The following is a 14138-nucleotide window of genomic DNA, read 5'->3' as shown; positions in this document are numbered from 1 at the left end:
GACTGGAATTCCACAATCTTTACTGAGAAAGTGTTTCACGATTTTGAATCTATTCCTTCTTTCTCTTTTAAGAAAATTTTGCTAGGATGCTGAGGTCTTCCGTGTGTCTTCCTTGTGTCTTCCTTGTGTCAGTATGATTATTTGGAATCTTTTCATGTGGGGATATCCTCTGATATTAGTTGTGGGATAACACAAAGTACTGGAATATGAAAAAAATAAATCACCAAGTTAAGACAAATGGTAATCAGTACATTATTAACGAATCATCTTCCCTATTGCGCTTAACCCAGGAGGATAATCAAATGTGCTTCAGGCCAAACTGAAGTGTGATATACTGTACCAAGTCCTCCTAGCAGGTAGGTGAGGTGCTTGCAGACTTTTAAAAACTTAGATTTATTTATCTAGTGGACCTAACTGGTCCCTTTGGAGTATTACAGAAGATGTTTCTATGAATTATTCATATAATCTGGTTTTAGTATTTGAAGGTTTATAGTATATCACCGATAGTACTTTTTGTAAATAAGCAATGCAAAGAATTTAAAAGATTTTTTATGTATACTCTGACCACATCCTTCTGTCACATTGCTACCTAATTTCGATGCTGGAAGTGGAAACTACCCTCAGTTCACAAGGGAAGCTTTACACAGTTAAATTCACTTACGTATTCCATATTCAGCTCATGAATGTTGGCCTATATCAATGTTGCTTTCTTTCTTTTTTTTTACAGAAACACTGCAAGGAATATGTTTTAAATTTTTTATTTACTTAGTTTTGTTTTTCACATCTAAGTTCTCTTCCCCAATCTGCATCACTGATTTCTATATGTCTTCATATAGAACTCATATTGATATCAAGAGGAATTGTGACTATTTAAGACTTGATTTGCCTCCTAATGCAATCAAAACAAGTCTGTGTTCTGACTTCAGTTAGAACTCATGTTCATTGGGAAAAGCTGAATAAATATGCAGAGAAGGAAAGGGAGAGTTCAGACCTTTGCTTCCTTTTTTATTATAATTGCTTTTGAAGCAACTTTTTAGAAATGTAAAAATTATATCTCTCTGAATAAAATTGCTAGTCTTTTCCATTTAGAAAGCATCAATCTTTTTGTCCTGTATTTTCGTTACAGCACAGTCTTCTTCCATTTAATTTCCTTTCTTGTGATGGAACGTTATTCATGATGTCTCTGATCCTTCACAACAAATTCACAGAGCAGTCTAGTCTCTTCCACATTATTTATTTTCTCTCATTTTTTAACATATGTCCTCAAAGCAACTTCCCATTTAGTGATATGCTAAACACTGGTTCAGTCACACAAAACGCACTGCTCCCTAAAATATCCTTGACAGGAAAGATCACCCAATTCCTCTGTGGCTGTAAACTTCTTGTAGGGCTTCCTGCCACATTACAAAATTCAGGACCCTGTCTGAGTCATTACATGATCTCAACAAGTGACAAATACTGGCAATAAGAAATGCTCCTTTTCCCAACACAGACCTACAAGAGACTTTTTAGGATGACTCCGCATGAAGACAACTTAAACTTTTTCTACAAGAAAAATAGCTTAAAATGAAGTTGGTGTTCAATCTAGAAGGGAGCAATCCTATTTGGATAAGCAAGGTCGTATCATTTATATGTGGGATGCTGTATGGCTCTACATAAAGATCTATAAGTATTATTCAGATTATCTCATCACTAAGTCTGATGAACACAATCTGACTCAATAGCAGTGCTTCCAGGTCATCAGCGCGATATTTCTCCAACAGAATTCTTGTTTCAGGACAGCTGCCTGGGAACACTGAGAAAACCAGCGCTGAAGCGCTGTCATCTACACAGAGTTTTCAGGACCCCGAAACGTCCCCAGCCTTCAGCCTCACTTGATTCCATGCGAATCCATATTAAAACTTAGCCCCTATGGCTAAAGAGAAAGTAAAGGAAACTTTTCCACTTTAGAGGTTTTATTTCACTCTGCAGACACCTTCTGGATTTTTATGAACCCACTTGCCACTTTAAACTTAGCCACAGCAGCAATAACCTGTTTTTCTTCACTGGGTGGAAGTGATAAAACACCTTCCCTTTATCTCCATATTAAAATGTTACATGTAGCCTTGACTGACTGACAGTCCAGCTACAGAAATTTTTGTTTGACTTCCTCTCTCACCAGTGTCAGGAAGACACCTGAGTCACTGGGGACACCTGAAGCACAATGGTCACCTGAGTTGATTGCTTGACTCAGTCACCCAGACCAATGATGAAATGCGGGTCTAAGTTTCCATGGAAATTATACAAACGAGGTGAAAATTTACATATTCCAACAAGTAGATGCCAGATTTGTTGAATCTTCTGCAGAGTTATAAAAATCAAATGAGCTTAATCAAATTTTTATTCATGCTTTTTTTTTTATATGAGATAACATTTACTGCAAGTATTTTGGAGGTTCTTGCCAGTTTTTCTTTGTTCAGTTATACATAATCTAATAAAATGTCTCTGAGAATTGGAGGCGGAGGGTTAATGCCACCTTCAGAGGCGGAGGTGTTAAGATCCCTCATGAACCATTGGAGCTAATTAAAGAAGTTTTAGATGGCTGATTATTAAGGACAACAGTATTTTTCCTAACTGATAAAACCTCATTTTCACTCCTAAAGATTAACCCTCATTAATCTAACGCAAAGCAGCAAGAAAACTTCTGAAATTTCAGGTACAGTCTGTCCATTTCCAGCTAGACATCTCTGTGACACTTGCAGTACTTTTAAAAAGGGGAGGGCTGTGTAATCACTAATGGTACAGCTTGTCAAGAACTGTTCCATCCATCAAACCAATTTTTTTTTTTGGCTCCTTATCATATCTGTAGAACAATGAAGTGAACCTCAGGTCCTTTACACCTGGTTTTCATTAAAATGTAGTAGGAAATGCAGATGCAGCAGGAAAAAATGAACTATAAACATCTGACTTCATGTAAGATAGAAAAATTGGTAGCCACATCTTGTGTTTAATGGAAAACGTTAATGGAATTTCCACACTGAGAACAAATGAAGTTTTTAATCCATGTTTAAAGACATACACATACATGTATGTTTAAAAATAGTATGATAGAGCTTATGTATAATGTTTTTGTCTCAAAGAATATTGAACATTTCTCAAAATTAGAAGACCACATATATTGCTTTTTTGCTTTTATTTTCTGCTATGCCATGAGCACTACTAGATAAATCCACGTATTTACTCAGCTTACAGCTTTGTCAGACTCTCAGCTTCAAAACACTAACTTTGAGACCAAATGCTGCTCTCCGTCAATAAGTGAAATCAAGCAGTGAAATCATGAGGGAGAAAATGATTGGCTTGCTGGGACATTTCAGACCATTCCCTGCTTGCAGACTGGTCTCCTGCAATGTCCCCTCTAAGGTCTTCCTTGCATCAGGTGAGCTGTTTCACCTTCTGGCTCCTGGGCTCTCTGCTGCCCTGTCTTTTCTCTCCTGTCCCCCCGTTGCAGCTCACAGTACTCTCCCCAGTAGCAACCTCTGCCTCATTCTGCCCATGCATATATCTCAGAGTCAGGTATCTTCTGGTCTTCCTTTTAGCTGGACCCTGAAGGGCTCTAGTGGCTGGATGCTTAATATTGCAGGAAGAATGAATGAATTACTACATCTGATCATATGACAGGATTGAAACAGCCAACAATCAACAGGCAAAAAAAGAGAGAAGAAAAATGTCTGCGCCAGGTTTTGGATCAAACAGCTTGAAATGGTCAGCAAATTTATTCCTGTGTACAAAGAAAATATATCTCCATAACGTAAACTGAACTATAGCTGTAAACATTAAGAATTTTCTTATTTGATGCTAAGTCCTAGAAGTTATCTTATCCACACTGTTGGTATAGCTATTGGAAAATGCCAACACTGTGTCACACTTGTTCAGGCTAAAATTTTAGTTTGCTTTTTATACCCACAGGAAACAGCAATAGCTTTGTGATCTACGTGTCTTTGCATGAATGACTCCATAACTATTGTTGTGTGAATGACAGCCCACTGGTGTCTGTGACATGGTCAAAAAAAAAGTGTTTTCAATTAAAAGTTTGAGACAAAGAATGCCCAGTCGTCCATGAAAAGTTGAGGACTCTGAGGATCCCTGTTATAGACAACTCATAAGACAAATGGGAGGCTTCGCTTTTGTCTCACAGTTCAGCAGGAGGTGCACAATATCAGCACTCCCACCATTTGATGGCTTTCCTACTCTCCTTAACACAGCTTCCTTTATCTGTATACCTTAGGAACAGCAGGTACCTAAATGTAATATTGCATGGAATGCCTCATTTAGCTTGGTAGCCACCTTTCGTCCTTCTGTTCTTTAACTGAACAACGGTTCTGCATCTTTCAGACCAGGATTCATTAGACATGCTCCATCCTGCCATAGATTTCTTGCAGACTGGACTCGCGATTCCCCATGGTCTCAGTTGTCCTCCTGGAAGAAAGCATCCAATGACTACTAATGGATTTGGAGACCAATATTTCACTGCTTTTTTACCACAGTTTGAGGTAGAAAGAGCTAAAAAAGGTTTCTATGAGGCATCATTATTTTAACTAATCTGAAGTGATCCATCCTGTGCATAGTACTCTTGAGGCATTCCTAGAAGCATTCATTTAAGTGACAGTGTTTTATTCGTAGGGAAGGCAGCATTTCAAGGCCTCCTTGTTATTTCTAGATGTCCCTCAGAATATGACTGTTAATAATTGCATTTGGTTGCAGGGAACACAGAATAAAAACTACAACATAAAAAGTACTGTAGCTAATAAGGAAATCAGCCAGGTACAGGAAGAGTGCATTTTTTTTAATCCTTTGCAGTGAGTAGGAAATTTAATGTAGCCTGCCGTTCTTTCTGATAACAGTGACAAAACAACATCTAGCACTTGCAATAATTAACTGAAAATACATGCTAAGTTATTATTACTTGGCTATAAGTATCCATTGCTCCCCTTTCAGAAAAGATTATATATTTCTCTAGGACAGGAAGGCATAAAGGAAAGTCCATGCTTACATTTTTTTTTTAAATACAGCCCTCCTCAGTACCACAGCATTGCAGCCAATGGTCTCCTATAATTTCTGTTTGCTGCTGCAGAGAGCTGTGTCTCACCAAAGGACACAATAATAGCAATGTGATAATTGAAAAGTGTTTGTGAACTCTCAAAGTGAGGATAACGCTTAAAAATGTTACAGCTGAAGTTGAGTCAGTGATATTTTGCTGTTTTTAAAATGGTAAAATTGTATCATGATCTACAAAGAGGAGCATCATTGCTAAAACAGTTCAAATAATCTCCATTCTGCTCAGCACGGGGAAGGGCTCACCTCTAGGACTGGGTCTAGCCTGGGGCTTTGTTTTCCTGACATCTACTGACTAATTAGGAAGGTTCAAAAGAAACAAGGATCAGAGCTCTAGATGTCCTGTAGACTGAAGAAATCTGGGTTGCTTAGGATAGGGAAAAGGAGCCCAAGGTAATGTACAGCCATCTTCAGCTATAGAAAAGGTAGCTGCGAAATGAAAGATTAATTAAACAGTCTTTGTCAGCACTAGGTTTAGGGCAAAATATAATGGGCTTAAATTACATCAAGGAAGATTTAGATTTGACATCAAGAAAAAATTCCTAATAGTAAGAATAGTTGGACACTGGAACAGATTTCTGGGAGGCTGTAAAAATGACCAGTCAGAGAGAACATTCCTAATACTTTAGTCCTGAGAAAAGGAAAAGGTGACAGTGGACTGGGAGAATAAGGACTAAATGGCCTCCTGAAACCTTGTGCAGTGCAATTTTCTATGCTTTTTATGTTATAAAAATACACCTATAGGGTCAAAGAGTAATTTACTTTGTAAGAGATCTCTGGAAGTCATCTGGTCCTATTCACATGCTCAAACGATGCCAATTTATGTTGCAATTGCCCTGTTTGTTCAGGTGGCTCAGGTTCTTCAGGACCCTATTTTTTGCTATTGTTTGAAGTGGAAAGTATCCATCATGGTTTCTACAGTCCATATTCTATCTTCTCCTGCTTTCATCCTGAATTCTTAATAACTCAAATTTTTGTGTATGCTTGTGTGCTGGCCTTCCCATCAAAAGGACAGGCATCTTTCATAATCCATGCATGTAGATACTAATGTAACTGCATCTTCAGATTCCTGTGTCTGGAGAAACAGTAATGGACACTACTGCACATGGAGGTAGAAAATTTATCAAAACTCTATCAAGAGGGTAGTATGAATCAAACAATCTGTGGAAGTGGTGTTTGGATCAGCACACTTCTGGATAATTGTTTTTCTGAATACATCTCTCAATGTTCATATCTTTAAACCTCCTGGTTTACAAACAGTGTGAGATGTATTCAGAAAACAAAAGCTTTAAAGACCAGAACTCCAAGGAGCAGCTCCAGTGACCAGTGACTTGCTTTTCCCAGAAGCATCAATTGCTTGATTAACAGGAACGCCTGAGGAGAGACCCTTCCTGCTGAGTTTCAAACACTACTCAGCTCTACAAACACCAGACAGAAAGCACTCCAGGAACACCTCTCCTAGTTTTCCCTTTTCAAAGTGTTAAATGTCATTACAGCCAATAGAGATAATACACGTTTCATTTTAGCTGCATAACTTTCCTCCACAAATCCAAAAACTGTAACTAATAATTTCACCAACATAAATGGTCAACTAGATTGGAGCCCGGAATTTAGAAACACAAAAATATGCACAGCTGCCATCCAGCAACCAAAAAGGTTTCCTTAGAGCATTCCTGGTCCTTTTCAATAATCACTGTAATATAAGTATTAAGAACACCATGGAAAGTAAATATTCAGCTATGGAGATTTTCAAATTTGCAGTGAAAGCATGAAGTGTATGAGAATTATTTCTAGCTGGATAACATCTTTGTGCGTTAAAGATTAATTGGGTTAGGAACTGCAACTTGTCATCTTACCTCCCACCTTGAGAAGCATAATGTCCTGATTTTCAGTGTAAAAGCACAAGTCACCATTACCTTTACTGAAATTTCTAGGCATTCAGCACTTTTAGGACTCAGTTTAAACCAAGTCAGTTAAACAACATGTTTGTCCTAGATGAAGCCCAGGCAATAGCCTCCATTCTTAAAAGAGATCTGCAGGTAAACACTGCTACGGTTTGCCTTGAAGGCTTCATCACTACATTTGGGTGTAGGCAAGATAAATGTCAGTTAGGGATGATGGAAGGTGAAACTTTCTCCCTCCTTATTCTTTGGGAGAGTTGTTGGACTTCCTGCCCTTCAAGTCTTTGACGATATTCTCAGTGCATACAGATTTCTTTAATAAGGCTTCCTTTGCTTCATAAAAATAAGTAAAAAATTGAAATATTAGGTTATCCTGGAACTTTCAGCTTCTTAATTTGATGGGTATTCTTGAAGTAGCTCTTCAAAGTAGTCTACCATTAATATTGCACCTTTTGCAGAATTATAGTCTCATCCCAAAGAGACAGAATCAATTTGAATGTACTTATTTTTAATTTGCAGAATACTGAATTTGTGAAGAACAGTTCTGGTATTTTTAAGGAACTGGAGGTATGCCAACACTACTGCTGCTAAGACTTTTTTTCCTAATTACAATGTTGAACATGGTTAATTTCATACCAGTCATGAGATTTTACAATAGGTTGTAATATAGTGTGAACCTACACTTCCATATTATATCAGAATCAGAAGTGTTAATTGCATTGTATCATCCTACAATAATGGACCAATTAACCTATCATACTCTGCTCTAGTAGATCCCATTTTGATGCAGTAGCTTTGTCTAGTCAAAAAAAAAACACATTAGGTTCACTCTAACCATTAAAGAAGTAGATAATTCCCCACTTCCTATGCTAGAGACAGCATTAAGTCCTAAATGAAATTACTCTTTCTCTCCTACAATCTGGGTTGTCCAAGGAAAGGGTACCCTGGGGTATTCCGGAATATCACCAACAAAGGTCTGTCTGCAATGAGGGCGAAGTAATTAAACTGAAAATTCTTGCCAGTAGCCTTCCTCTTTTAGTCTGAGGTCCATACTGAAGAAAACATACTGGTTTTCCACAGCTGCTACAAACATCTTGAGTTTGGGTCCCAGTTCCTCCCACTGAAATCTGATTTCCATAGATGCATTTCTTGGCATTTGCCCATTTTCTGGCAATATGTTTTCCTTCTGGGATTTCTGAAGTGCTCTTACATTTCAAATGAACTTACACTAACATGAAGTTTCCACAATCTGCCAGAAGCTCACAGTGAATCCTGTGCAGTGTAGCTACCATGAGGGCACCCTTTGATCAGTGCTCCCCCATTTATGGCTACACTTAAACGCGTGCTTCTTGAACATGTCCCTTACATGAAATTATCATGACTTTTCTCTCAGGAACCTGGTCCTACACCCATGTGAGAGCTGCTGTAGGTACAGAGAAGAGGAATGATTTTGGAACACCTTTTCCAATGAATAAACATAGAACGAGAGAACCAGAACAATTCAGTTCATAAGGAGCAAATGGATTTGAATCTATTTAAAGCCATTTTACACTGAGGAAGTAATGAGAAAAAAAGATCTGTACAGTGTGGAACAAGTGTAGTGGGGAGAAGGAGTGGTGACCTCAGTGTCCTTTCTGTGATTTCCATTCCTCATTTCAGTTCAGGGTAAAACTTAAAGCTATCCTCCTTCACTTGGACAGTTACAACTATTCTAACTGTTATATTATAACCTACCCCTGTCTCCATGAGTGGGAGGAGTTCAAGGAAAGGCTTCAAAAGCATTGCTTCTTTTTCCATAAGGAAGCTGTGGGAGGAAATTTGTCCTTCTGGCAGGATGTTGTGGATGACTTTCACTGAAACCAGCTCTTTAAATGGTTCTTGATGTAGATGTAGATCTTCTGGACTTATCCGAGGGTGGTGTTTGTGTTGGGTTTTTTTTTCTGTCCCAAAACTTAGTGGAACTGCAGGAACTGAAACTTATAAATAATTAGCATAAAAAGGGTGAGAAATCATTATGGGAAGATAAGGACTTCTACAGAGGTAGAATAAGGATGAAGGAAACTGGCATGCACTGGAAGTATTTTGGGGAAGAGTTAACAGATAGGACAGAGACAAAAGGGAAAATATTTAAGAACTAAGAGTGCCTCAAGAGTAGGCAAATTCATCTGTCCTACTTAAAAAGAGAGTTAAAAGACAAAAAATCATACAGTTTTTGCTGTACAAATGCATACTGACTTGAAATGTGGAAAATGGGTTCTACGAAATGGAGGTGACAAACTTGGGTTTTTTATTACTGTCACTAAACAATAGCTAAATTCAAGTTTGCTGAGTATAATTGGCAGGTTTCCATTTATGCCAGTTTCTTTTTTCCTTCACGTTTCTGTTCTTGGTATCAGCAAAAAGAAGTGTTAATTAACCTTAGCAGCAAAGCAATATAAGACCATGCTCTGAATTCAGAATGTCTTCCGACAGGAAGTTGCAATCTGCAGTAAATGGTAAGCAATGCTGGCCTGCCAATTAAACAAGACAAGATCGGGAAAGAGGGCAGAAGAACTTCATATTGTTTTCTTGAACTGAAAAGATCAACAACTCAGTCAGTCAGAAATAATTGTCCACATTACTACCTGCAATGACTTTTAATGGGACTGTGATAATATCTGCACAGTGTGTTTCCAGTGTTTGTTCAGCCTTTTGAAAGAGGTGAATCAAGGAGGGATGTTTCACTGCAAAATGTAGGTGTGTTTTGGAAAGAAATGCAGAGAACAGTGTTCTGTATGTTGTCAGGAAACAAGCACAACAGATTTCTGAAATGGGCTAGAATTATTGAGACTGTTATACTAGGCTTGGATAGCAACAGCAATGATGTTTATGGGCTGGCAAAACAAAACTAACTTAACTGAAGACACTTCTGTATAACTGGTGGTTTTTTTGTTTTTTGTAATCGTAACCATTCTTATGCTCTTGAGCAGCTACCCAAATTCTAGGAAAGGAGTCATCATGCATAAGAAGCGCTGCCTGTCCATGGAGGAGAATTTTCAATTCCAGTGAAAAACTTTTGATAAGGTGGATGAAAACTGACAAAGACCTGTATGTTTCTTACCTGATGTTTACTTAGTAGAAACGGTTTGTATTTTGACCTTTTTTTTTTTTCCAGGAAAACAGATTTTTCTTGATCCTTTTATAGTTTTTTTTTTATATCTCATTAGATTTTTATGTTTTTTTCATAAGCAGTCAATGCTTGTTTGTCACCTGCTCTTACAAAGTTCATACCAATCCGAAAATGGAAAAATAACATTTCCAGAAACATGGTTCCAAGATTATGATATTTTCAAAATGTGGAGTCAAGAATGACTAGGGCATGTGAGGGTTTTTTGTTTGTTTATCTGGAGTAAATAAGCATTTAATTATAAGTTTGTTAATTTATCAAATTAAATACACATTAATTAAAATGTAACACCAAGCTAGAAAAGATCATAAACACCACAGGCCTCCTTAGTTTTCTAATAATGAAAGTTTCACACACACAAACAAAAGTTTATTAGACAACACGTGCAAACAAGTGGAAAATTATGGATGGCATACTTCTCCGTGAATTAAATAAAAATGTTAATCTGAATTTCAATGGATTTATAATTTTTCTTGCTGTGGTATTTTCTTGTTTATTCTGCTGAGGTCTCTTTGCTTAAAGAGTCTACTGCTTGTTGTCCAAATCACCTCATGATTTTGCTAATTAATATTAAAAATATCTCTTTGTGCTAGTAACGGGAACAATTTCAGTTCTGAAGCTGAAAATTATTAGTCTCGGTTCTATAATGACATGTTTCTCCAGGAAATTTAAAAAAATCTCATTTGCTGACCAGTGACATGCTCTGTTGTCTCATGGATTTTCTCCACTTACTGTCAGAATCAAGGTTTTCCACTTTCTACCACTCTCTAAAGAACACTTTCATTCTTGTGGGAAGGATGTTCAGTGGAAACACAGTCTGTACAGCATCAGTGTGGTGAATTTAAGACTTATACTAAGAAAAATGATCCAAGGCCCATTGTACTGTCTGACTACTGCCAAAAAACCAAACTCAGCTCTGTGTTGTCAAGTCTCTGCCTCCAGGTTCATATTAGAGTAAGAAGAGAAATTCTTTACCATACATTAACTGCAAATAAATGCTTTCTGGCATTTATATGACCACCCCAATAACTTACCTTTCAGAAACAATTTGCTCATGCGTTTTGCAAGAGCAAGGAAGCATGAAATGACTTGTCCTTAGCATCATAGCAACATCAGGAGAGTGCCCAGCTTGTGCTAGATCTATCATTTGTATTTCTAATTTAAGCAGCTAAATTCCAACACCATCGACTCTTCCCCAGAAATTATTGACAATTGCCTGCAAACACGTGTGGTTTTTTTCTCACTCATAACACAAAAGTGGGCATTCTTGCTTAATATAATTTCCTAGTTGCAAGTACTGCTTTCTTTCTCCAGTCACTAGAATTATATCCAAATAATACTGTGTAGCAGCTGCTTTACAGTGATTTGAAAAAATACAGTGCTGCACTTCTGCATCCCAGGGCAACAAGTTACACTGGAATAATCCTTTAAATAACTGATGGCAAGGCAGGGTGACCAGCCAGCACCACCTTCTGGTAAGCGGGGACCGAGCTTGGTGAGTCCCTGTCCTCCCGTGACGCACCGAGTGAAGGAGGCATTGATCCGTGTCTGACGAAAGATTAATTGCTGCTTTATAATCCTCATGAAGTGGTACGTGGCTATCTGTTTTCTCTACAGAACACATATAACAGGGAAAATTATCCCTTCGTTATCTGCCTCCCTGCACTGCTGGTTCACAGAAACTCTTCTGGAAGCTGTCGGGGGGCTTTTGTACAGATTGTGGAACTACTCTGCTTTTCAATTTGACTTTTAGACTCGACTTTTGGACTCAGCACTATTAACAGAGCCTGCTCCTAAAGTGAGCATAGATGTTTACTCAATGAGCGCTTCCCTACTGACTGAGCACGCTGCTCGATGCCTGACCTCTCTCAGCTCCTGAGTCCAGCTTGTGTAGCAGACTCCCACAAAATACCCACATACTGCTACTGCCTAATGCCCCCGTATCTGCTGTCAGACCCCAGCAGCTGGCAGACCAGTACAGGAGAGTATCTGAAGGCTCCAGTCCAATGCAACCATGTAAGTGCACCCAGCTTCTCCCAGATCTATGGCTCTGCTGAACCACGTGGGGTTGTACTCACTACAGGTGTAGCACCATTCTGCCAAAGCATGCTGAAGGTGTGTGCTTTTATCCAGGAGCTACATTTTCTGTCTTACTGCATTGCTTCTACCTGAACTGGGATGACCAATTTTTGAAATAAAGAGCATGGATAGCACATTTCCTTAGAGAACTGAAAAGTGGCAGTCTTATCAAAGAATCAAATGTCACAAGTACTGAGATTTTCTTAAAGAACCACAGATGGTGTGGCAAACTCTTTGGCAGTTATGTCTTTGCTCTGGCTAACTGAGAAACTGATGAAATGGCACATTTTTAATGATATCCTTATTTTCAACAGCAGTTCTAATGTTTTTTAGGGTCATAACCGATTGTGCTATTCCTTTTATATACAACAGTAAGTAAGGAGTCGTTTGCTTTCCTATACCTAGAGATCTCATGATCTGTATTAATAAAAAACATCTCTAGCATTGAAATAAAACTTTCAGAGTGTCTCGTCATGTCCAGGTATTTTATTTTCAAGTCAGCTGATCCCACCCTGCAGAGGTGACTTTTAGTTAAAATTAACTTAAAAAACAGATAGGTCTTCAACTTGTGTGTGCTTCAAGTAAAAAGAAGGCATAGACAATCAGTTTAAACAACAGGTAGTTGTTTAAAGCAAAATATACAAACATACAAATGCTAGAACAAACATTGCCTACTTAATACAAAATAAAATGAAAAGCACTTCAAAATTAGGAGAGGTAACTTGGAAAAACATTTGTGAAAAGCTTTAACAACTCACTTTCAACGCACAGTGACTAATACTGCATTTATCTGATGGCCACAGACGCAAGTAGCAGCAATCAGAAGCAAAGTGCAACAGGGAAGTCCAAGTTTTAGGAATCTTTAGGTGAGAAGAAAGAAGGATCCTTTAATACAAACTACCCTCTATCCTGATTCTCTCTGATTCTCTTCATATGGTTCTCTTTTCAGCTATTAACTTAGCTGTGCAAAATTAATCTTTACAGAGAATGTCACTATTTTTCCTGATCTAAATCTGAACACTGGCGAAATTTGTCCTGCAGCAGGATCTGACTCCAGATGTCTCTGTCGTACTGCCTTAGCACCCAACAGCAGCCTCAGGAGCTTCCGGTTCACCATCAGTTAGTTCAGCCCTCAAGTTATCTTTGTGGACTCCTCCAAAACCCCGTCTTGTGCTACCTCCCCTTATCTTGTTGGTGAAACCAGCAGGGCCTTCCTGGGATGATCTGACTCTTTTTCCTGTGGCGATGTCCTCACAGAGACATGAGTATTCATAGGGGGGATTGGAAGCTGCACCCTGAAGAAGAGCCATGCTACTTTTCATTCACAGTATAAAACATATCTTTTTCTACAATGGCCCCAAAGAGCAAGAGAAGAACGTGTATAATCACACCCCAAACCAACACATCATCACTGAGGGCCCGATGTGCTGTGTGCTAGGCTACAACATAAAGCACACTGAAATTTTATAAATCCTGCTACAGAGAAACAAGACTAATTCCCAGTTACTTCTAATTGTTTTGTTGGAAACTTGTCCCATTCTCTACACAATTTAACAGTAAACTTCATTTCCTGTACCCAGGACAAGAAAAATTTTACACAGGAAGAAAGCAGATGCTTGAGATAGTCAAGCCCGAAATACAGGTCAGCAGGCTTGAGCAGGAGACCAGAGCCAGGATCTACTGAAACTATTTGTTCAGGGAAAAGCCTTTAAGAATACAGAAGCTTAGGATCAACCGCTGGTCACAGAAGTCAATTTTACCCCCTTCACTTCAGTGGTCTGGAATTTCACTTCTACTGTATACAGGAGAAAACAGCTATCTGTACATTTTACTTGTTACCAGGAAATTCCTAGAAAACACTGCCTCCATGCCATATAGATAAGCGCTCTGGCTTACTCTTC

This window comes from Phalacrocorax aristotelis, chromosome 1, assembly GCF_949628215.1.
Source record: "Phalacrocorax aristotelis chromosome 1, bGulAri2.1, whole genome shotgun sequence".
Taxonomy (NCBI): Eukaryota; Metazoa; Chordata; class Aves; order Suliformes; family Phalacrocoracidae; genus Phalacrocorax; species Phalacrocorax aristotelis.
Note: the sequence above shows the minus strand (reverse complement) of the source record.